Raw genomic sequence first — 25,875 nt, 5'->3', positions numbered from 1 at the left:
CTTTTTAGGGGAAGAGTGTTGTTTTTAAACTAACCAGTCAGGGATAGTACAAGATGCTGCCTGGTATTTACAGGAAAAGTCTTCTGAAATCAGACAATGCCTTTTAAACTCTCATACCAACCTCTGGAGTTGGGCGACATGGCTTCTCCCCTTTCTGGGTCCCGTGACAGCCATCTTGCTATTACTCGCCTTCGAGCCCTTTATTTTTAACCTCCCTGTCAAATTTGTTTCCTCCATGATTGATGCCATCAAGCTACAGATGGTCTTACAAATGGAGCCCCAAATGAGCTCAACTCACAACTTCTACTGAGGACCCCTGGATCGACCCACTGGCCCTTTGACTGGCCTAGAGAGTTCCCCTCTGTAGAACACTACCACTGCAGGGCCCCTTCTTCACCCCATCCAGCAGGAAGTAGCTAAAGTAGACATCGCCCAATTCCCAGCAGCAGGAGGGGATTGAGAGGTGAAGCCAGCTGGACTTCCTGGGTTGGGTGGGGAGTTGGAGAACTTTTCTGTCTAACTAGAGGATTGTAAATACACCAGTCAGTGCTCTGTGTCTAGCTAAAGGATTGTAAATGCACTAATCAGCACTCTGTAAAAACGCACCAATCAGCACTCTGTGTCTAGCTAAAGGACTGTAAACGCACCAATCAACACTCTGTGAAAACACACCAATCAGCACTCTGTGTCTAGCTAAAGGATTGTAAATGCACCAATCAGCACTCTGTAAAATGGACCAAGGGACCACTGGAAGGAACCAGCTCCAGACATATAAGCCTTTTAAATAAACTTCCACCCCTGCTCTGGAACTTGCCTCGGTCTCTTTTCTGCTTTATGCCCCTCAGTGAAATTCTTTCTTTTGAGGAGACAAGGGGCGAAGTTGCTGCAGACCCACACAGATATGCCTCTGGTAACTTGGAGTAACTTGGATCTCTGCCACCACTAACAACTTTAGTTCTTTCTCTACATGTCTTCTTACAGTTTACACTTGTCTCAGAATCATCTTAAGTTCAAGATTGTCAGCACTTTTGTATTTTATCTCCTATGAGCCAGCACCCATATTGCCTTCATTTCTTTCAACATTCATACAATCACACTTCTTAGAACAAATGGAGCTACACAGATAATAAAGATGATATATCAGGAGGCATGAGTCATCACATCTTCAGTGCATAATGTAATGATAGAGACAGGAGACAGCCATGGGTCCCTGGCGAAACCTCACCTTCAAGCCTAAAACAACCTGAAGGCTGAAAAAGCGGACTGCCGGTCCCAGATGAAGCCTGCCCTTTCCTGACTGATTCTTTCTGAATAATGCCCACCTGCAAACTGGGAGTATAGGGTGGAGCCTTGGGAAGTTCACACTGTTTGTGGGAGCAGCCTGGTCTCTCCTGTTCCTGTGTGGTGACCTGGTATTAAATCTGTGAGGTGGAAAACCTGATGGCAAAACTCTCTCTCGCTTTGCTGAGAGTTATTTTTCCTTTTTTCTTTTCACCCAATAAATTCCATTTTCCCCACCCTTCTATGTGTCCGCGAGCCTAAACTTTTCTGGTCATGGGACAACAAGCTGAACTAAGGAGAAAGTCCTACAAGGTAATTGTTGCATAATGTCAAAGAAACAGGCCTCCAAGGTCTCAGACAATTATATGTGCACCAAAACCCTGAGATGAGAGAAGGGACTGTTAATGTTTTTTGACTCAGCCTCTAAAACAACATTAGAAAAAAAATCTCAAGCAGTGTGGCCAGGCATGGTGGCTCACACCAGTAATCCCAGTGTTTTGGGAGACCTAGGTGGAAAGATCACTCCAGGCTAGGAGTTTGAGACCAGCCTGGGAAACATAGTGAGACCCTTGTCTCTATAAAAGGTAAAAATAAAATTAGCCAGGTGTGGTGGGGCACGCCTGTAGTCCTAGCTTCTTGGGAGACTGAGTCAGGAGTATTGCTTGAGCCTAGGTGTTCGAGGGTGCAGTGATGTATGTTCATGCCACTGCACTCCAGCCTGGGTGACAGTGAGACCCTGTCTCTTAAAAAAAAAAAAATCAAGCAGTCAACTGAAAATCTTATTCTTCAGTGCAAAGATTCAGATGTGACTGATTTATAAAGTATTAGCTTAAATCTCTTTTAGATAACCTAAATTGTCAAAAAAATATGTGAAAACTCACAGGCTAATTGAAATACGATGTTCTATTCAGGTAAAAATTAAATATGAATAGCATTTTACCTCAATGGTTCCAATATTCTCAAAGTTGCTGCCTGGTGATAATAAATTTCTTTCACAATCCCTTGCTACGGTGAAGATCTTTGTTAAATTGAAAGTTCTTGATCAGGCACAGTGGCTCACGCCTATAATCCCAGCACTTTGGGAGGCTGAGGTGGGGGAATCACTTGAGCTCAGGAGTTCAAGACCAGCCTGGCCTACATGGTGAAACGCTGTCTCTACTAAAAAATACAAAAGTTAGCTGGGTGTGGTGGTGCATACCTGTAATCCCAGCTACTCGAGAGGCTGAGGCATGAGAATCACTTGGACCCAGGAGATGGAGGTTGCAGTGAGCTGAGATAGCACCACTGCACTCCAGCCTGGGTGATGGAGTGACTCTACCAAAAAAAAAAAAAAGTTATTTTCCAGAAATTTCCTTTAAATAAAAATTTCTAAAAAGATCATTCAGAAGAAAGAGCAGCTAGACATTTTGGTTTAGTAATTAAAAAAAAAAATTTTATTAAAAAAATAGAGACAAAGTCTTGCCGTGTTGCCCAGGCTGGTTTCAAACTCCTGGACTCAAGTGATCCTTTAGTGTTGGCCTCCCAAAGTGCTAGGTTTATAGGCATGAGCCACCACACCCAGCTGTAATTTATTTTTTTTGTTAGGTTTTTAACACTGTAATCAGATGCCTAGACTTTGTGCCAAATATAAAGACTGAGCTTATATGAATGGCATCGTAATAAGAGAAAACCACTCTTCAATAGACATTTTTGGCCCAGACCTTTCACCTCTTTTGCAACACCTATGTTTTAACTATCTATAGACATCTTCATTTGAGTTTCTGAAATATGAGCTACCTCAAACCCTTTAAAAATAAACTCAGCCAGGCCTGGTGGCTCAAGCCTGTAAACTCAGCACTTTGAGAGGCTGAGGCAGGAGGACAGTTTGAGGCCAGGAGTTCGAGATCAGTCTAGGCAACATAGGGAAACCCTGTCTCTACAAAACATACAAAAATTAGCCGGGCGTGATGGCATGCACCTGTAGTCCCACTACTCAGGAGGCAAAAGTGGGAGGATCCTTTGAGCCCAGGAGTTTGAGGTTGCAGTGAGTTATGATTGCACCACTGTACTCCAGCGTGGGCAACAGAGTGAGACCCTGTATCCAAAAAAGAATAATAAAGAGAATTAGAAAATTGAAATTGGTGAGAAATAATCAGTATTTTACAGGATGTTGACTCATATGGTAGAAACAATGGTGAATAATAAAGAGCTAATTATGGTAGAGGTAAAAAATTGTGTGTATTTACAGTAATCAATAATCAGGGAAAGGAGATGTAAATCTGTTGAGGAAATGGAAGACTTTCCATTGTGGGACTGGGGCTCAGCATCAGTGTTATATGCCTATTAGTGTAATATTAATTTAGGAAGCTAGTTTAGAAGTTTGTAAAAAAAAAAAACTAAAACACTAAGCCTGATAAAAATGCTTTGAATGAGACTTCTGGTTTCCAGTTCAGCATGTAAGAAGCATGGAAGTTGCCATTCCATTCTAATAACAAGCAAAAATCAGAAAAAAACCTGAAAAACCAACAACTATTCTTTGACACAAAAGAGAAGTGAGGTCACAGGGAAACCACTGCCCCTGAAATTGGAGAGACAAGCAAATACAGATAATCACAATTTATCAGAACAAAAACCTCTGTAGGAACCAATGCAGTGGTACGAAAACCTGAACTATAGTTGAGGAATTGCTGAAAGCTCAGTGTGGACACCTCTGAGAGTTAAAAACTCCAGGGGGCCCTGGTCATGGGGACAGGAGCCCACGCTTTTGTGAATTTTACCTCCAGGAGCTTGATCTGTTTTTCACAGTGAATATCGGAGAGAGATCTTGAAATTTCAGCAAGGGGAGGGGAAAGGAAATCATTTTGAAATAAGCCAGAACTTCCTTCCTTCCTTCCTTCCTTCCTTCCTTCCTTCCTTCCTTCCTTCCTTCCTTCCTTCCTTCCTCTCTCTCTCTTTCTTTCTTTCTTTTCTTTCTTTCCTCCTTTCCTCCTTTCCTTCCTTCCTTCCTTCTTTCCTTCTTTCCTTCTTTCCTTCTTTCCTTCTTTCCTTCTTTCCTTCTTTCCTTCTTTCTTTCTTTCTTTCTTTCTTTCTTTCTTTCTTTCTTTCTTTCTTTCTTTCTTTCTTTCTTTCTTTTTCTTTCTTTCTTGACAAGGTCTCACTCTGTCGCCTAGGCTGGGGTGCTGTGGCATCATCCTGGCTCACTGCAACCTGCACCTCGTGGATTCAAGTGGTTCTTGTGCCTCAGCTTCCCGACTAGCTGGGATTACAGGTATGTGCCACCACACCTGGCTAACTTTTGTGTTTTTTAGTAGAGACGAGGTTTCGCCATGTTGGCCAGGCTAGTCTCAAATTCCTGGACTCCAGTGATCCTCCCACTTTGGTCTCCCAAAGTACTGGAATTACAGGCACAAGCTACCACACCCAGCCGTGTTCTTTATTTTTATTTTTAAAATTTTTATTACAATTTTTTTTTTTTGAGAGAGGGACTTGCTGTGTCACCTAGGCTGGAGTGCACTGGCATGATCATGGCTCACTGCAACCTCTACCTCCTGGGCTCAAGTGATCCTCCCACTTCAGCCTGTTAAGCATCTGGGACTACAGACAAACACCACCATGCCCAGCTAATTTATTTTATTTTAGTTTTTGATAAAAGGTCTCACTATGTGGCTTTGGCTGGTTTCAAACTCCTGAGCTCAAGCAATCCTCCTGTGTTGGCCTCCCAAAGTTCTGGGATTATAGGTCTGAAAATGTCTGCCCCCCAGGAGAAACTATTTAACCAGAGTATAACCTGCTGGAGTTTCATGAGAGCTTAAGTGACCTGGGGGAAGGGAAATACCCAATGCCAGCCTACTGTAGCCGTCGTGTTTTACCAAATTTGGAGGCATGGAGGACTGAGAAGCATTTGTGTAGTACACAGTGCAGGGACACAGGCTTACTAAAAGACTGAGATATAACCATAGGGCTATAGAATGCTTGCCCTGCCCCACACCTTACCACTACATTACTAGAGGTCTATTTACAGCAGTTCCTTTCTCTCACCACATCATGTCCATAACCAAGAAAGAATTACAAGGCATATGGAAAACCAAAAAATACAATTTGAAAAGACAGGACAAGCACTACAACCAGATTCAGATATAGCAAGACTGTTGGAAATATCAGACCAATCATTTTTAAAATTATGATTAATATGCTAAAGGCTTTAATGAAAAAAGTAGACAACATTAAAGAACAGATGGATAATGTAAGCAGAGAGGTGGAAATTTTAAGAAAGAATCAAAAGAAATACAGAGAGATGGAAATGCTAAGAAAGAATAAAAAGAAATGCTAGGAGTTAAAAACATTGGAATCGAAATGAAGAATGCCTTCCATGGACTTATTAGTAGACTGGATGTGGCTGAGGAAAGAATCTCTGAGCTTGAGGATATGACAACAGAAACTTTCCAAACTGAAAATCAAAGGCAAAAAAAGACTCAAAGTAGCAGAACAGAATATCCACGAACTGTGAGACAAGTACAAAAGATGTAATCATGGGAATACTAGAAGGAGAAGAAAGAAATGAACAGAAAAATTATTAGAAGCAATGATGACTGAAAATTTCCCCAAATTAACGCCAGACATCAGACTGTAGATCCAAGAAATTCAGAGAACAGCAAGCATAGTAAATACCAAAAAAAGACACCTGGGCATATCATAGTTCAAACTTCAAAGAATCAAAGATGAAGAAAAAATCTTGAACGAAGCCAGAGGGGAAAAAAACTACATTACTTATAGAAAAGCAAAAATAAGCATTACATCCAGCTTCCCCTCAGAAACCATGCAAGCAAGAAGAGAGTGGAGTGAAATATTTAAAGTGCTAAGAGAAAAATTCACCAACCTAGAATACAGTACACTGCAAAATTATCCTTCAATAACTTTCTACAGGAGGAAAAAAAATACCCTTCAAAAGTGAAGGATAACTAAAGACATTCTTCAGACAAAATGTGAGGGTCATTGTTCCCAATAGACCTGTCATGCAAGAAATATTAAAAAAAGTGTCTCAGAAAGAAGGAAAGTGATATAGGTTAGAAACTCAGACCTACATAAAAAAAAAAAAGGAAGAGCACTGGAGAATGAATAAGTGAAGGTAAAATAAATACTTTTATTTTTCTTATTCTTAGTTGATCTAACAGTTCAAAAATAATAATAGCAACAATATATTTGATTATGTGTGCCTATGTGTGTGTATCTATACATATACTTACATATTCTTATGTGTAAGTGAAATGAATGACAGCAAAGACACAAGAGACAAGATGAAGTAATTAAATTTTTTTGTTATTATAAGGCATTTGCACTACCTGTGAAGTGGTACAGTGATATTTGAAAATGGAATTAGATTAGTTGTAAATGTATATTGCAAATTCTAAAGCAATCAATACAAAAAGTTAAAAAAAAGAAGTATAACTGACCTGCTAAGAGGAAAAGAAAAATGGAATCACATAAAATATCAATTAAAACCACAAAAGGGAGAAAAAGAATGAAAAGCCAAAAACAGGAACAAATAACAAGGGCAACAAATAGAGAACAGTAATGAATATGGTAGATTTTTTTTTCTCGTTTTTGTTTTGTTTTGTTTTGTTTGTTTTGAGACAGAGTCTCACTTCTTCACTCAGGTTGGAGTGTAATGGAGTGATCTCAGCTCACTGCAACCTCCATCTCCCGGGTTTAAGCGATTCTACTGCCTCAGCCTCCCAAGTAGGTACAATTATAGGCATGCACCACCATGCCCGGCTATTTTTTGTAGTTTTATTAGAGATGGGGTTTCACCATGTTGGCCAGGCTGATCTCAAACTCCTGATCTCAAGTGATCCACCCACCTTGGCCTCCGAAAGTGTTGGGACTGTAGGCGTGAGCCACCACACCCCACCTAATATGGTAGATATTAACCAAATTATATCAATAATCACTTTGAATGTCAGTGGTCTAAATGTGCCAATTAAAAGACAGATTTTCAGAGTGGATCAAAAAAACAAGACTTGGCTGGGCACATGCCTGCAATCCCAGCACTTTGGGAGGCTGAGGTGGGTGGACCACCTGAGGTCAGGAGTTTGATACCAGCCTGGCCAACATGATGAAACCTCATCTCTATGAAAAATACAAAAATTAACCGGGGGTGGTGGTGGGCACCTGTAATCCTAGCTACTCAGGAGGCTGAGGCAGGACAATCTCTTGAACCCAGGAGGCAGAGGTTGCAGTGAGTCAAGATTGTGCCATTGCACCCCAGCCTTGGCGACAAGAGCAAAACTCTGTCAAAAAAAAAAAAAAAAAAACCCAAAAACAAAAATCAATTTTAAGCCCCACAAAACCAAGACCCAATAGCATGTTGTCTACAAGAAATGCACTTTAAATATAAACACATAAGGTTAAAAGTAAATGGAAGGGGAAAGATATAATGTGCTAACACTAATAAAAAAAAGTGGCAGTATTTATATTAATTTCAGACAAAACTATTTTGGAGCAGGGAAAGTTATCGGGGTAAAGAGGGGCATTACATAATGATGAAGCGGTTAGTTCTTCCTGAATACATAATAATTCTTGATGTGTATGCTCTTGACAACAGAGCAAAACCCAATAGAACTGAAAAGAGAAATAGATGAATCCACTATTATAGTTGGAGTCTTCAACACTCCCCATCAGAAATGGACAGGTGCAGCAGACAGAAGATCAGTAAGGACATATTTGAACTAAACAGCACCGTCATTAAACTGGATATAATTGAGATTTCCAGATAACTTCATCCAGTTGCAGAACACACATTCTTCTCAACCTCACATGCAACACTCACCAAGAGAGACTGTATTCTGGACCCTAAAACACACCTTAGCAAATATCAAAGAATAGAATTCATGCAATGCCTGCTCCCAGACCACAATGGAATATGCTTGAAAGCAATAACCAGAAAATCCCCAAATATTTGGATATTAAAAATATACTTCTAAATAGCACATGGGTCAAAGAAAAAAATCTCAACCAGGCATCGTGGCGCACCCCTGTAATCCCAGCACTTTGGGAGGCCAAGGGGGGCAAATCACATGAGGCCAGAGTTCGAGACCAGCCTGGCCAACATGGTGAAACAACATCTCTACAAAACATAAGGACTCGGTTAGCTCTTCACAACCTGATCACAGCCTTGAAGCCAAGGAACATAGAGAACAAGCCATTGTTTGTGATGCATTCATTCATTTATTCATTTATTCAAACACGTGGAGCAAAAGCAATGGGAAGTTCATACTGGGCAGAAGGCAACAGAGTTGCTAGAGTCCTCTAAGACAGCAAGTACTATCAGAGATCATAGGGGCTGGCATTGGGAGGAGGTATCTATCTAGGTATCTCTGTCATCCAGGCTGGAGTGCAGTGGTGCCATCACGGCTCATGGCAGTGTCAACCTCCCAGGCTCAAGTGATCCTCCCACCTCAGTCTCCTGAGTAGCTGGGACCATAGGCACACACCACTGTGCCTGGCTAATTTTTATTTTTTGTAGAGGTGGGATCTCACTATATTGCCCAGCCTGGTCTCAAACTCCTGTACTCAAGCAATCCTCCTTCCTTGGCTTCCCAAAGTGGTTGAGATTATAGGCATGAGCCACTGCTCCTGAGAAAGATACTCCTTTTGCACAGCCAGATATATATATATATATATATATATATATATATATATATATATATATATATTTTTTTTTTTTTTTTTTTTTTTTGAGACAGACTTTCACTCTGTCACCCAGGCTGGAGTGCAGTGGCATGATCTCGTCTCGCTGCAACTTCCGCTTTCTAGGTTCAAGCAATTCTCCTGCCTCAGCCTCCTGAGTAGCTGGGATTACAGGCGTGTACCACCACGCCCGGCTAATTTTTGTATTTTTAGTACAGATGGAGTTTTCCATGTTGGCCAGGCTGGTCTTGAACTCCTGACCTCAGGTGATCTGCCCACCTCGACCTCCCAAAGTGCTGGGGTTACGGGCGTAAGCCACTGAGCCTGGCACAGCCAGAAATTTTATATCATACTTTTATCTCTTGAACTTATATTTTGATTCTATTCACACCACAGAATTGTATCCTAATGTAATATATTTTTGTTTAGAATATCATTTGTTATTGCATCCTAATTCCTACCATAAAACATGTAAATTTACATTGTAAAAAAATTTTATTCCTGTGACTGTAAGGCTCAGAGTCTTCGGGACTTTTTTTTTCTGTAATCATTAGCACACGACTGGTTAGAGTAACATAAATATATTATAAAACCTTATAGTTAATAAACACAAAATAGAATATTATAGGGAATGTGTCTCTTAATGTGATGGAAGGGGATTTTTTAAAGTAGTTCATATATCTGTGGATCAATGTTACTTATTGTTAGAATGAGAACACGTTCAGTATTTTTAGTATACTTAAGATGTTAAGAAATCTTGTTCATGTAAATGAGATAAGAATGAAAGTTTACTTAAAATAATATCATTCAATTAAGCACTTTCCTAAATATGTGCCAACGATTACATTATATCTGTCATAATTTTTATGATGGATCATCATATATCTGTGTAATGATCTAGCAAATGACAACTTGGTTAGATTCTCCTCTGATTTTGTTGAAAGCAAGGCATTGGAAATGACTTGCCTTTATAAAAGTATTTGTTATCCCATCATTAAAGTAATGCACTTAGTACTTGTGCTCACACATTTCTCACTATCAACATCAGTATTTCCAGTGATCCCTTTTGGTTGTCAAGAAGTTTTCATGTTTTGGGGCCAGGCACCAAGGTAAGCCTTGAGATGAGTTAGAGATGTGCCTTTATTTTGTAAAGTGGGAGAAAGGAAGTGGAAAAGTAGAACCATCAGGTGTGTTCTCACACAAGGCAAATTTAAGAAAGAGTACACATGAAAGTTAAAAATCTGGAAATTTGTTAAAAACAAAAAGACACTCAAACAATACCTACCTATGTATCTCTTTAGGTCTGAGGGTGCCCTGGGATTATGTGCACCCAGGTTGAAGAACGTTAACCCAAAGAACAGAATAATGTAAAAAGCAGGAAACTGGAGTATGGAGGAAGGCATTATCCCTCTTGACCCCCACCAAGATACATTAACATGGTTTTAAGAGTCATTGTTGAGACAGCGTGAGATGGGACCTCAGAACTCATGTATTCAACCTAGAACTCAACATGCATACATTGCACATGTCCTTGGGATAAGATATTAATTTACTTATGTTAATACTAAAGTGTAAAAGACTGATGAAGGAGTATGGGGGATTGCTAAAATGCAATTGGCCCTATGGGCAAAGGAATTGGTTTCCCAGTTCCCCCTTAATTGCAGAGGTTGAATAAAGCTCTTCTCAGTGCTTTAGCTAGTACATGGCACACAGCTTAGATTGAGGGAGCAATGGATCAAAAAAAACTCGTAAGAGGCAGCTAATTTAGTTTCTCCTTAAGTAGTCTAATAATCCACTTTTAGCTTAGCTTAGTGATTTGGACTTAAGCAAATAAGGTTCTACCCCAGCAGATTTTCAACTAAGCTCCACAGAACTCACAGGGCAGGATGCTCCAGAGTCCTGCCAGTGAAACATTTTGCCAAAAGTGGTCCATCACTTCTGTCTATTTTAAATATTGAAGTTTGGAGAAAGATTTAGTTGGGAAAAGTGCTCTGTTGCTAAACATACACACATATACATACATTCACAGCACACACCACTCGTGCCATTCACTGGACACACAATTACTTTCACTCATCTGTGCCCTCACATATGTTGTTTCTTCTGCCTAGAATAACCAAAACTCATCTCTCCAACTCTTTCAGCCAAAAAAATGTTTGCTTTCTCTTCTAGACAGTATTTTGTTTTCACCATTATTGCAGCACTTCCCATGTTGTATCATAACTGTATTATTACATGTGATGGCAATTCAAACTTCTAAATGTCTCTAATATGCCATCCCCTCTCCATTCCCTCTACCAATGCCTTAGTTTACCCTTATCCCTCATCTGGATCATTTTGACAACAGTCTTGACTCTTTCCTATCTATTTTCCATACTGCTACCAAGGTGAGCCATCTAAGGCTCTATTCTGATTGTATCATGCCCCTACTTAAAACATTTTTGTGAGTCTCCATTGCCTTAAATAATAAAGTGCGTGCTTCTTAGCCTAGTTGACTTGCCCCTGCACTCCTCCACAGGCTTCTTTTACTGTGCCCCTCACTCTATCCTTGAATCGTACATTTTAGCCATGAGAGAGTACTTACTGATCATTCACTCAGTAAGCAATGTTACTTCAAGGTTTTGTGCCTTTGTAAACACTGCACCTTTTACTTGAGAGATCTATTTTCTAGTGTTCGGTAAGGTAAAATCTTGCGTATCTTTTAGATTTCCACTTGATTATCACTTCCTCTGGGAAGGTTTCTGACCCTGAAGTGCCTTATTTTGATCCACAGTTCTCCTTCATGCTTTTTTTTTTTTTTTTTTTGAGATAGGGTCTTGCTCTGTCACCCAGGCTGGGGTACAGTGGCACAGTCTTGGCTCACTGCAACCCCTGCCTCCCGGGTTCAAGCAATTCTCACGCCTCAGCCTCTGGAGTAGAAGGGACTACAGGAGTGCGCAACCATATCTGGCTAATTTTTGTATTTTTAGTGGAGACAGGGTTTTGCCATGTTTGCTAGGCTGGTCTCAAATTCCTGGCCTCAAATTCACCAGTCTCGGCTTCCCAAAGTGCTGGGATTACAGGCCTGAGCCACTGCACCTGTCTTCTTTCACCCTTATTTACCATATTTTATGGTAATTGTCTGCTTTTGAGTCTGTCTCTATTATAAGACTCATAAGTCTTTTTTATTTTTTGAGACAGGGTCTCGCTCTGTCACCCAGCTGGAGTGCCATGGCATGATCATGGTTCTCACTGCAACCTCGACCTCCCAGGCTCAAGTGATCCTCTCACCTCAACCTCCCAAGTAGCTGGGAGCACAGGTATATGCCACCATGCCAGTCTAATTCTTTAACATTTTGTAGAGATAGAATCCCAGTATATTGCTCATGCTGGTCTCAAACTCCTGGGCTCAAGCAATCCTCCTGCCTTGGCCTCCCAAAGTGCTGGCATCACAGGCATGAGTCACTGTGCCCAGCAGACTTCTAAGTCTTAAGCTAAGGACTGTACCTTAATAATCTTGGTATCTCTAGTTCCATGTATGAAGCCTTGCGTGAAGTAGTTGTTCAATAAATAATTTTTTTAAAAAAATAGTGAGGGATGAATGTTTGGGAGGAGAATCTATGTTTGGCCTAGGGTAGGCTTAAGACATCTACTTTACTTTGGTGTCCTGGTTCATTCCCAACTAAAGCTTCAGGGTTTTACAGAATGGCATGGAGAGCCAGGTTGTTTTGGTCATGCCCAGAAAGTGTTGGCTTCAGTATAATCTACCAAATTTAGCAGTTATTTGTAACAAAACTAGATTAAATAGAATTTCAGAGTCTAACAGCTACTGGAATATATACTGTAGCACAGTCAACAGCAGTAACATGAATATATTAGTAAAATGAGATTGCTGAAAGACTAAAGGAGAAAGGAATCTGGGTGCTATAGAGACCAAACAGTAGTCACAGCTGTTGACTCTAGGGGACAACAGAAGAAGAGGAGGATAAAAAGCAATAAAGGGCCATTGAAAGCACACCTGTTATAGTAGGAGACAGGCCTTGGACAGTATCTGGTTACATGCCTAGGACAATTTGCCTCTTATTTATTTTAAATTCTGAGTAATCTAGGGATAAAATCAGTCTGAGATGGGGCATTGTTTTAACATTTCCTATTGACAGTATCCTTTTTGTGTTACTGGGAAAAGACATATAGTCAAACATAAAGCAAAGGCAATTTATCTTTTTAAATACATGTATAAAATGTAAATAATATAGGAAAAAGAAAATTACTGAGCAATAACCCTCCAACTCAAACGTAATCTTACTGTTAACCTTTTCGGATGCCCTGTCTTGCCAATAAATATAATTTTGTTTGAGAAATCTTATCATCCAGATGTTATTATTAAAATAATTATTTCATCTTTAACCTCAACAGATGGCTTGGATACACAGGAATCTAGTTCTACATTTATAAGTATCATATTTTAACAATTCCTGAAACTAAGTGGGTAGCTTAATAAAACAGATGTGTGCAGATAGCTAAAAATATTTGGATAAAAATGGAAACATAAAGTCAAAAATCTGGATTTATGTCTACATGATAACAGAATAAAATTTTCATTTTTAGTATAATATGCAGACATTGCAAAATATCTAAGTTATACATTTCCCCATATAGAAGAGAGTATTGCTGCACCAACAAGAACAACAAACAAACTTTGATTATATTAATTGATTCTAAGGTAGGCATGCCTAACAGGAAGAAGAACCTCCTATAGGACTTGTATGTGTTTTCTGTTTGATGTGTTTCCTGTTTGATGAACCAAATAATTTACTAATTGCTACCATCCATAGTTTACGTAGTATCACTTCTAGTGATATTTATTTATTTATTTATTTATTTATTTATTTATTTGAATATTAAGCCATTGGTGGAGGGACAGGGTCTTGAAGGATATTCCAAGTAGAGCAGCATGTGCAGAGGAACCAAGATGGTAAGGAACTGGGCATGTTGGAGGATGTAAAGGAAGGCCAGAATAGTGCAAGAAGAGTGAGTGAGGGCAGGAGTTTGGGCTTCACACTAGGAGCAACAGGAAATCACTGAATGGTTTTCATGTTCAAGAGTGACACAATCTGGTTTACATGGCTAAATGGTCCTGATGTTTACAGTGTGCAAATTGGAGTGGAAGGCTGGGCAAGGTGCAAGCTACAGGCAGTGGTGGTATCTGTTGGCTTGCCCTAGAATCTTGGCAATAGAGAAGGAGGGTTGTGGGCAGATATGTCAGTGGTAGAATCAATAGGGTTTAGTGAGTAATTAATCAGAAGAGAGAGTGTAATGTTGAAGATGACTCTTGATTTTCTGACTTGAGTGGGTGTACAGCAGTGCTTTTCACTGAAATGCAAAGCACTAAAGGAGAAACAGAAATTTGGGGGAGGTAATGTAAATCTTGGATACACTGTTTGCCCTGTTGAATTTTTGGTGCCTATGAAATAGCTATGGTAGGTAGGTTTTGGGCTCAGTATAAAAATCTAGGATGGTTTCACTGGCATATAGCTGAAACCTTGGAAATGAATGAAATCGTCTAGGGAGAAAAAGAAAAAAAACCATACCCTGAGGAACTCCATCATTTAAAGTTTGATCAATGATGGAGGAAGCAACGACAGAGCCAGGAAACTGCAAATGGTGAGATCAAAGAAATCATGGGAACATTGTTTCAAGAAGGCGGATGTAATCTTGTAAGGTGAAGACTGAGACAGTTACATGCGTAAAATTCTCTTCAGTCATGTTCCTGTCATGGCATCTCCTTCTACCTGAATTAAATGGTATAATTCACTGGCAAGGTGACTCTTCTACATAGGCAAGATTGGAGTATACGGAGAAAAATGATTCTCCTCTTGAATCTAATACAGTTTATGGAATAATGCCCTGGGTATTTTTCCACAGGCATTTGACAAACTATCTTCTTTTCCTAGGAGAACCAGGCTTCCTATTTATGATTTATTAGCACCAACAATTGCCAAACACACTGGAACTCAACAAAAAGAATTCGATTTTTTTCTAAGAGAGAAAGAAATACAATTTCAGGGGAAAATGTCCACAGGGATTTAAGATATTATGTCTATGTTTGTTGAGCAGACATAGAAGAAAGATCAAAGGGTAAAACACACTGAAAAATGGTTCTTGAGCTAAAACTCCCTAAAGTTTGTGGATTTCTGGGAATCTGAAGCCTTTTGAATGAAGAGTATAATCTGTACACAAAGATTGAGTTCAATTAGGATCAGATATCAAAGATGATCTTGCTTACTTCAAATGATTTAACTGGATACTGGCTGAAAAGAGCGTAAGCTAGAAAGGAACTAGAAATGTTGTGACTAATATTCTGACAGATGAAAATAACAGGAAGAAGAACTCTGTGGCAATCCAGACGGAAAAAAAATGAAAAAGACGTCAAATAGATACAAATGGCTGATTTCTTTCACTGAGTTTCATCCTAGTGATGAGTTCAAATAGTAAAGATCTCATTTCAGAAAAACAAATATCTATCAATGAAGAAATATTACACACTGTGTAATTTCTAAGCCCATGCTATTAATAAGACCTTTTTAAGAGAGAGAGGGAAAGGAGAGAGGGAGAGACGGGGGAAGGGAGGGAAAGGAGAGAGAGAGAGAGATATAGATAGATCGATAGCTATAGAGCAAGAGATTGAGAGAGAGAGAAATCGATTCTGAAAAATTGATTCTGTGTCTGCCTGACAGTCATTGGATAAAATCACAAAGAAAGCACTGGCAAGAGATCAGACATCCTGGAATCCATTAAATACAAAAAAGGAGAAAAATAACTAAATGCTGGTTGCAGATCAGCATGCTATATCCAAAGATTTGAGTAGAACTGTTTAAGGGTGAGCAGATCCAGTAATAAAATTTCATAATCGGCCCTCATAAAAATAACACGAACAGAAGTTTGCTGGGTTAGAGAGCAACTGCTGCTACTACATATATTGCATTCCATAAGTCAGTCTTAACCAGAAACAAAGATGTTGGGCATTTAGCTCTCATTTTTGTTCTTGCCTCTTGGCATATGCAAGTTTCCACAATGCCTCCATCAGTTACTAGTCACAATTACACAGTTTTTTGAAAGTGTGTTTAGAAAAAAAAGACTAATCTTCTGATCAACTTAACTGCAGAGTTAGAATAGAAATTAGGGCTCATCTAGGTTAGGGAGTCATCACTGCATCAGTCATGTCCCTGCTCCTATACCTCTTTTGGTGGATCAATTCAATAAAGAAGAGCTATGTGGTAGAATGACTTGACATAAAAGTGTAGCCTGCTATACTGAGAAGTATTAAGGAGAAACTAGAGAGCAGATAGGCAAGATGCCAAGCACAGGGCAGTCAACTAACACAGGATAGAACAGGTTGGAATAAGGCTTAAACAGATTAGAAAAATGGCTTCTGATCCTTAAAAAAATGTACATCACACATTACTAGTAAGACAGTAACTTTTTGAAAAATTACAAAAACAATGTTCATGCTATAAAAATTTTATAAAACGATATAAACAAAAAGAAGACAATAAAAAACACACACACCACTACCACCATATATAGCCAAAATTAACTCCTTGCTGTACATCCCACAAGATTTTCTCTATGCCTATACAGTTGTATATATGTACATATTATATTTTAATCAGTTTAAGCTTTCACTTAATTATATTTTTATGAATAATACTAGTTTTATTTCTATATAATATTACATTATAAAGATATATCACAATTTATTTTACAAATCTTCTATTGTTGAACATTTATGGTGCTTCTGTTTCTTTGCTACTATGAAAAATACTGTAGTGAATATAACTGAACACATTATTTTTAAAGGATCTCTTTATAATATCAAATACATAAAAAATGAGACGACTGGGAATACACATGTACCCAATAATTATCTTTTCTGCTCCTCTCCCTCCTGCCACCCTCCTCCCTCAAGTAGACCCCAGTGTCTGTTGTTTCTTTCTTTGTGTTTATGAGTTCTCATTATTTAGCTGCAACTTATAAGTGAGAACGTGCGGGATTCAGTGTTTTGTACTTATGTTAGTTTGCTAATGATAATGGCCTCCAGCTCCATCCTTGTTCCTGCAAAAGACATGACCTCATTCTTTTATATGACTGCATAGTATTCCATGGTGTATATGTATCATATTTTCTTTATCCAATCTGTCATTGATGGACCTTCATGTCTTTTCATGGCTTGATAACTCATTTCTTTCCACAAATTCATTTTTATATTTCCCTTCAACAATATTTACTCAATATTTACTGAGCTATATTAGTGTCACTGTGGTTTTGATTTGTATTTCACTAATGATGTTGAGCATCTTATAACATGCTTTTTGGCCATTTATATATCTTCTTTAAAGAAACTTATATAAGATTCTTTGTTCCTTTTTTATTGGTCCACTAATCCTTTTATTGTTGAGTTGCAAGAGTCCTTTATATATGCAAAGACACATTTCTTATCAGATATATGGTTTGCAAGTATTTTCTCCCACTCTATGGGTTGTCTTTGCACTTCCTTGATGGTGTTAACATTGCATTTTTGTGGTGCCTTTCCCTGGAGCACTGAACTACTTTGATACATGAGATTCAAGAATAAGGTTGAGATTACTCTTCTTTTGAAATAAATATACCAGCATTTATATATCTAAAAATATGTTTTCCACACTCAATTCATTGTCTTAGTAGGCTACATATTTATTCCAAATATAGCTAAGCATGGTGGCTCATGCCTGTAATCTCAGCACTGTGGGAGGCTAAGGTGGGAGGATCACTTGAGCCCAGGACTAAGAGACTAGCCTGGGCAACATAGTGAGACCCCCTATCTCTATGAAAAAAATAAAATAGAATAATTAGCCAGGTGTGGTGCTATGCACCTGTAGTCCCAGCTACTCAGGAGGCTTAGGTGAGAGGATCACTTGAGCCCAGGAGGTTATGGCTGTAGTGAGCTGTGTGATTGGGCCACTGCCCTCCAGCCTGGGTGACAGAGTGAGACTCTGTCTCAGAAAACGAAGGAAGAGGAGGAGGAGAAGGAGGAAGAGGAGAAGGAGGTTGAGGAGGAGGAGGAGGATGAGGAGGAGGAGGTTGAGACTGCTTTTCTTTAAAATAAATATGCCAGTCTTTACATGTCTAAAAAAGATGTTTTCCACACCCGATTTATTGTCTTGTTTGGCTACATGTTTGTTCTAAATATAATATTACCATTGTTTATATAGTCAGTTTACTAGAAACACAAGAGGTCAGACATATTGTTCTAAAATGGTGTTTCTCAAACTTTAGGGTGCTTCAGAATCACTTGGAGCACTTGTTGATATATAGACTTGTGGGTTCCACCCTGAATTTCTGATTTAGTAGGTTTAAAATGGAGCCTGATAATTTGCATTTCTAACACATCTCCAGGTGAGGACAATGCTGCTGGTGCTGGGTCATGTTTTGAGAATCACTGTTATAGAGAAGCATTCCCCAAAGTGTCATTGGGCATACATTTTTAATTTTAATTAGTTTTCTTTCTCTAATCTCATGACAGATTTGTCTATGGGATATTAATAGCTATTACATGGTGGAAGGATTTTATTGTCATGTAACTTAGTGAAAATTTGGGTCAAGCAGATAGCAGATTTCTTTCTTTCCCTTCCCCCCTCTTTTTTTTTTTTTTTTTTTTTTTTTTTTTTTTTTTTTTAAGAAAAAAGATGAGGTCTCATTCTCTCACCTAGGCTGGAGTGCAGTGGCTGGAGTGATCACAGCTCATTGAAGCCTCAAACTCTAGGGCTCAAGAGATCCTCCCACCTCAGCCTCCTTCATAGGTCAGATTACAAGCACGTGCCACCATGTCCAACTAATAGATTTCTTTACTGTAAGTTTTCTCTGAGCTTTTAATCTGTCCATGAGCATTTACAAGCTCCAAAGTTGAACATGGTATGTTTTATCCACATTTTTTGACCATGGACTGCTTTTTCAAAACCACTTTATTGAAATATAATTGGTATATATATATATATATTTATTTTTTAATTTCAAATGTTTAAAGTGTGCGGTTTCATACATTTTGATATATATAGACATCCATGAGACCATGTCCACAACCAAGATAATTGTCATATCCATAATTCCCCCAAATTTACTCCTATCCCTTCTTAATCCTGCCCTCCATTCATCACCATCTCCTGCTTTCATTACCAGGCAACCACCCATCTGATTTCTGCCATTGGTTTGTAATTTCTAGTATATTACATAAATAAAATTATACAGTATGTCATCTTTTCTGGCCTGGCTTCTTTCACTTAGCATAATTATTTTTAGTTTTTTTCTATGTTGTTACAATTTTCAGTAGTTCATCCCTTTTTATGGCTGAATATATAGAAGTCCATTGTATGGATACAGCAAGTATGTTTATCCATTCTTTCATTGATGGACATATCCATGTTTTGGCTATTATAAATAAAATTGCTTTGTACATTAATGTACACGTCTTTACATAGACATAGGCTTTCAGTTTTCTTGGATGAATAACTATTACTAGAATGGCTGAATCATATGGGAAGTGTATGTTTAGCCTTTTAGTGTGTTTAACTTTTTAGAAAACTGCCGAACTGTTGTGCAAATCGGTTGTTCCATTTTCCATTCTCACCAGCAGTATAAGACAGTTCCAGTTCCTTCAGATTCTCACCACACCGAATATGGTCACTGTTTTCATTTTAGCGATTCTAATAGATGTGTATTGTTATGTGTTTCTGTAATGATTCTAATAGATTATATTGTCATGTGCTTCTGTAATGATTAATGATGTTGAGTATATTTTCATGGGCTTATTTGCCATCTGTATATCTTCTCTGATGTAATGACTGTTCAAATACTTTGCCCACATTTTATTGGGATTTTCTTGTTTTATTGTTGCATTTTGGGAGATTTTTAAAAAATACATTTTAAAGTCCTCTGTTAGATATATGATATTTTTTCAAAGAGACATCTAATAGGACTAGTGTTGCTTAGTGTAACTTTAAATGCGTACAATCATCTCTTTAAACTGTATTACTTTAAAAAAGTTGCTTCTAATTCAGTATTTGTCTTAATCCGTTTGTGCTGTTGTAACAAAATATCTGAGATTAGGTCATTTATAATAATAGATATTTGTTTCTCACAGTTCTGTGAAGGCCAAGATCAAGTTGCCGGCAGGTTCAGTGTCTGGCGAAGCCCCAGTCTCTACTTACAACATAGCATCTTGAGGCTGGGCGCAGTGGCTCATGCCTGTAATCACAGCACTGTGGGAGGCCAAGGCAGAAGGATCACTTGAGCTCAGGAGTTTTGAGACCAGCCTGGGCAACAAAGTAAGACCTTGTCTCTACAAAATAAAAAATAAAAAAATTAGCTGGATGTAGTGGTGTGTTCCTGTAGTCCCAGCTACTCAGAAGGCTGAGGCAGAAAGATTGCTTGAACCTGGGAGGTCGATCCTGCAGTGAGCCATGATTGCACCACTGTACTCCATCCTGGGTCAGAGAGAGAGAGACTGTCTTCCAAAAAAAAAAGGGAAAGAAAAGAAAAGATGGCACCTTGAACGCTATATGCTCCAGAGGAGACAAATGCTATGTCTTCACATGGCGGAAAGGACAGAAGGGCAAAAGGATCTAGTTAGTTCCCTACAGCCCTTTTGTAAAGCATGAATCCCATTCATAGAGGTAGAGCTCTCATGACCTAATCACCTCCTAAAGGCCCCACCTTTTTTTTTTTTTTTTTTTTTTTGAGACAGGGTCTTGCTCTGTGGCACAGGCTGGAGTGTAGTGGTGCAATCACAGCTCACTGCAGCCTCAACCTCCTGAACTCAAGCGATCCTCCTACCTCAGCCTCCCAAGTAGCTGGGACTACAGACACACACCACTATGCCCAGCTAATTTATTTTATTTTACTTTTTGTAGAGACGGGGTCTCACCATGTTGCCCAGGTTGATCTCAGACCCTGGGCTTAAGATATCCTCCCACGTCGGCCTCCCAAATTGCTGGGATTACGGGCATGAGCCACTGTGCCTGGCAAGCCCAACCTCTTAATAACTTTGCATTGGAGATTAAATTTCAACATAAATTTTGGAAGGGAGACAAACATTTAAGCCACAGCAGTAGGTTTGTGGTTGGGTCTCAATCTTCTTTCTTAGTAAACCCTCAGATTATGCTAATCCATGGACCACACTTTTTTTTTATTATTATTATACTTTAAGTTCTAGGGTACATGTGCACAATGTGCAGGTTTGTTACATATGTAAACATGTGCCCTGTTGGTGTGCTGCACCCATTAACTCGTCATTTACATTAGGTATATCTCCTAATACTGTCCCTCCCCTCTCCCCCTACCCCACGACAGGCCCCAGTGTGTGATGTTTCCCTTCCTGGGTCCAAGTGTTCTCACTGTTCAATTCCCACCTATGAGTGAGAAAATGTAGTGTTTGATTTTTTGTCTTTGCGATAGTTTACTGAGAATGATGATTTCCAGCTTCATCCATGTCCCTATAAAGGACACGAACTCAACCTTTTTTATGGCTGCATAGTATTCCATGGTGTATATGTGCCACATTTTCTTAATCCAGTCTATCATTGGTGGACATTTGGGTTGGTTCCAAGTCTTTGCTATTGTGAGTAGTGCTGCAGTAAACATACTTGTGCATGTATCTTTATAGCAGCATGATTCATAATCCTTTGGGTATATAGCCAGTAATGGGATGGCTGGGTCAAATGGTATTTCTAGTTCTAGATCCTTGAGGAATCACCACACTGTCTTCCACCATGGTTGAACTAGTTTACAGTCCCACCAACAGTGTAAAAGTGTTCCTATTTCTCCACATCCTCTCCAGCACCTGTTGTTTCCTGACTTTTTAGTGATTGCTATTCTAACTGGTGTGAGATGGTATCTCATTGTGGTTTGGATTTGCATTTCTCTGATGGCCAGTGATGATGAGCATTTTTCCATGTGTCTGTTGGCTGCATAAATGTCTTCTTTTGAGAAGTGTCTGTTCTTATCCTTTGCCCACATTTTGATGGATTTGTTTGTTTGTTTGTTTGTTTTCTTGTAAATTTGTTTGAGTTCTTTGTAGATTCTGGATATTAGCCCTTTGTCAGATGAGTAGATTGCAAAAATTTTTTCCCATTCTGTAGGTTGCCTGTTCACTCTGATGATAGTTTCTTTTCCTGTGCAGAAGCTCTTTAGTTTAATTAGATCCCATTTGTCAATTTCGGCTTTTGTTGCCATTGCTTTTGGTGTTTTAGACATGAAGTCCTCGCCCATGCCTATGTCCTGAATGGTATTGCCTAGGTTTTCTTCTAGGGTTTTTATGTTTTTAGGTCTAACATTTAAGTCTTTGATCCATCTTGAATTAATTTTTGTATAAGGTGTAAGGAAGGGATCCAGCTTCAGCTTTCTACATATGGCTAGCCAGTTTTCCCAGCACCATTTATTAAATAGGGAATCCTTTCCCCATTTCTTGTTTTTGTCAGGTTTGTCAAAGATCAGATCGTCATAGATGTGGAACCACACTTTAAGTAGCAAGCCTTTAGCATGCAGTGAAACTGATCTAGGAGAGAAAGGTTGTGCTTGGATTGATCATCTATCTTCCTTATTCATAAGTGTTGGCCTCAGAATTACTTGCCCATTAAAAAAAATGAAATCTGCTGTCAAATAGCAGGGGGTTTTTTTTGTTTGTTTTTTTTGCTGCTGAAGAGTGTGATGGACACTGTTGGATACCTATTCAGTACCTACCACCACTTCTTCATTGTCAACAGGACCCCAATTTTTCTCCATTATTTGTCTTTTAGTGAGAATGACCACATCACCTGCTGAGGTAGTAAATACTGATTAGTCTAAGCCAATGACACAAATCTCTTTCCCCTTGTTACTGTTTGCAGGATGGACCTGTAACTCAATTTTCATTAATTATATGGGAGAGGATGTTTTGGTGGGGAGCTTTTTGAAATAGTTTACTCAATCTTTAATAGATAATCACAGGATAATATAGTCTCTTCTTCCACTGGTTGCAGTTATGTTAGATGTTGTGGCTGGAACTGCAGCAATCATCTTCTGAATATAAGAAAGAAGAATAAGGCAGAGGACAAAATTGCCACTTTATGCATGGCAGAACAGAAAGATGGAATGACCTGTCCTATAATTCTTTGAGACACTGAAAAACTGAAACAAACAAACAAACAAAACAAACAAACAGTAAAGCCACTTAACCTTGAGTCTTCTTCTTATATGTGTTAAACATTTTCTTTGTAGTTTATACCATGGGATTTTCTATGACACACAGCTGAAAGCATATTTATACAATATTCCAAAACACATATCACTGCTCATTCAGTTACTGGTTCTTTAAGGTCAGCCAGCTTAGCTTAGTGCTATATGAGTTGCAGAGTATAATTTTGTGTACCTCCCTTCATTTATGTGCCATCTACTGTGTTTACATCTCCTGTCTCTGATTCCTAGAAATGTACTCATCTTCGAATAGCTGGTTTTGGCCATTCTTGCCTTTTGCAATTTAGTTTCACATTAAACTTTCAGCTTCCAATGACTTCCCGAATTCAACAGCTCCCACAGTCATCTAATAGAAGTCCTTTCTGTTACTGATCTCAGTCCAGTAATACTAAGCACCTTCTCTGATAACTGGTACCTCTTCCTTTATTTTCTGTTTCAAAAAATATGGTACCCCCTTCCACACAGATGCCCAATCAAGAAACCTGGAAGTTATCCTAGCTCCTTCTATTCTTCTCATCCTAATGTCCAGTAAGTCATTGTGTTAGTCCATTTTGTGTTGCTATAAAGAAATACCTGAGACTGGGTAACTTATAAAGAAAAGAGATTTATTTGGGTTACAGTTCTGCAGGCTGTATAGGAAGCATGGCATAAGCATCTGCTTCTGGTAAAGGCCTTGGGAAGCTTTCATTCATGGGAAAAGTGGAAGGAGAGCTGGCATGTCACATAGAAAGAGAAGGAGCAAGAGAGTGATGGGAGGTGTGGCAAGTTTTTAAACAACCAGCTTGTCCATGAACTAATAGAACAAGAACTCACTCGTTACTGCAGAAAGGGCACCAAGCCATTCATGTAGGATCTGCCCCAATGAGCCAAACACCTCCCACTAGACCCCACCTCCAACACTGGGGGGTCATATTTGGAGAATACTAATATCAAACTATGTCAGTCATCAAAGATTTACTTATTTTAACCTGGAAATGTTTCTTAAATTCTCCTTCTCCCCTTCCTTACTGTCATTATCCTAGCTCAATCAACCATCATCTCTTCTAAGTTATAACAGTGACTTGCCCGGCTGTTTTTCCAGTCTCCAGTCTTATTATTTCAGTGGAGCCTACATTTTGTGGTGAGAGGAAATTTTCTGAAATGCTGACTCCCATGCTCAAAACCTTCCCCCTATCCCCTTATCTACAGAAGAAGGTCTTTAAGTAGGAACACAGGGCCCCATGATCTAGCTCCCACTTGCTTCTCCAGTGTCATGCCTGATCACTCCCCGATTCAAACTTCATTACCAGCAATAATGAATGTGTTGTAGTTCTTTGGAACACCCATGCCATTATTTACCTACATTTATTTGCTCATAGTCTTCTCTGCATAAAATCCCCCCTCTCCTTCTATACTACTTCCCTACTTATTCTTCAGGCCAACATTTTGGCATCACTTCCTGAAAGATTTATTTGATCCTACTCAATCTAGAGTGTATTTGGTTCCCCTTCTTGATTTTTTTTTTATGACAATCTGTATTTTATCATCGCCCTTAAAACATTTTATTTTTATGGTCTATTTATTGGGCCATATTTCCTCATCCCAATCCCTACCAGAGTTTGAGCTCCTTGAGTGCAGGGGTGGCATCTTATTTTTTGCTGTATCCCCAGCACTTAGCTTAAATGAGTCTCATCATCTGAGAACCAGGGCCTTTGACCCCAATCTCTCTACCCTCCATTGCAATGGATACTGAATCTTTTGCCTGGAATCCAAGATTCTTGAGGATTGCTGCCACTCACTCAGAAACAATAGATAAGATGTCAGTCACTCATGTTTGGCATGGGGCCAAAATTGAGTCACACAGAACAAGCTGGCTTCACTCACCACTCAGTTGGAAGAAAGGAGAGATTATTGTTTACCCGTATTCACAGATCTACTAATCAGATTTCACCTCTTCTACCACTGAACCAGCATACAGAGGTGTTTATATGGAATCCTATCTAATTATTCTTCTTCCCCCAAATGTAGCTTAAATGGACTCCCAAGGCTCTCAGTTCATAGGTAAATCCAAGGTGGAGTTTTTTTCCCCTCTACTCACTGTGAAATGGAATCTGAAGAGAATCTCTTTATCCACTGTAACTAATTTATTTTCTTTCTTTCTTTCTTTCCCTTCTTTCCTTCCTTCCTTCCTTCCTTCCTTCCTTCCTTCCTTCCTTCCTTCCTTCCTTCCTTCCTTCCTTCCTTTTCTTCTTCTTTTTCTTTCTCTCTCTCTTTCTTCTTTTTTTCTCTCTCTTTTCCTTCCTTCCTTCCTTCCTCTTTCTTTCTTTCCTTCTTTCTTCCTTCCTTTCCTTCTTTCTTCTTTCCTTTGACAATTCCTTCTTTCATCACCCAGGCTGGACTGCAGTGGTACAATCACAATTCACTGCAGCTTCAACTCCCCAGGCTCAAGCAATCTTCCCACCTCATCTTCTCAAGTAGCTAAGACTACAGATGCTTTCTACCACACCTGGCTTTTTTTTTTTTTTTTTAAATCATACTTTAAGTTATAGGGTACATGTGCACAAGATGCAGGTTTGTTACATATGTATACATGTGCCATGTTGTTGTGCTGCACCCATTAACTCGTCATTTACATTAGGTATATCTCCTAACGCTATCCCTCCCCTCTCCCCACTCCCCACAATAGGCCCTGGTGTGTGATGTTCC

This window comes from Macaca thibetana, chromosome X (genome assembly GCF_024542745.1).
Source record: "Macaca thibetana thibetana isolate TM-01 chromosome X, ASM2454274v1, whole genome shotgun sequence".
Classification (NCBI taxonomy): domain Eukaryota; kingdom Metazoa; phylum Chordata; class Mammalia; order Primates; family Cercopithecidae; genus Macaca; species Macaca thibetana.
This window is presented reverse-complemented; position numbering follows the sequence as displayed.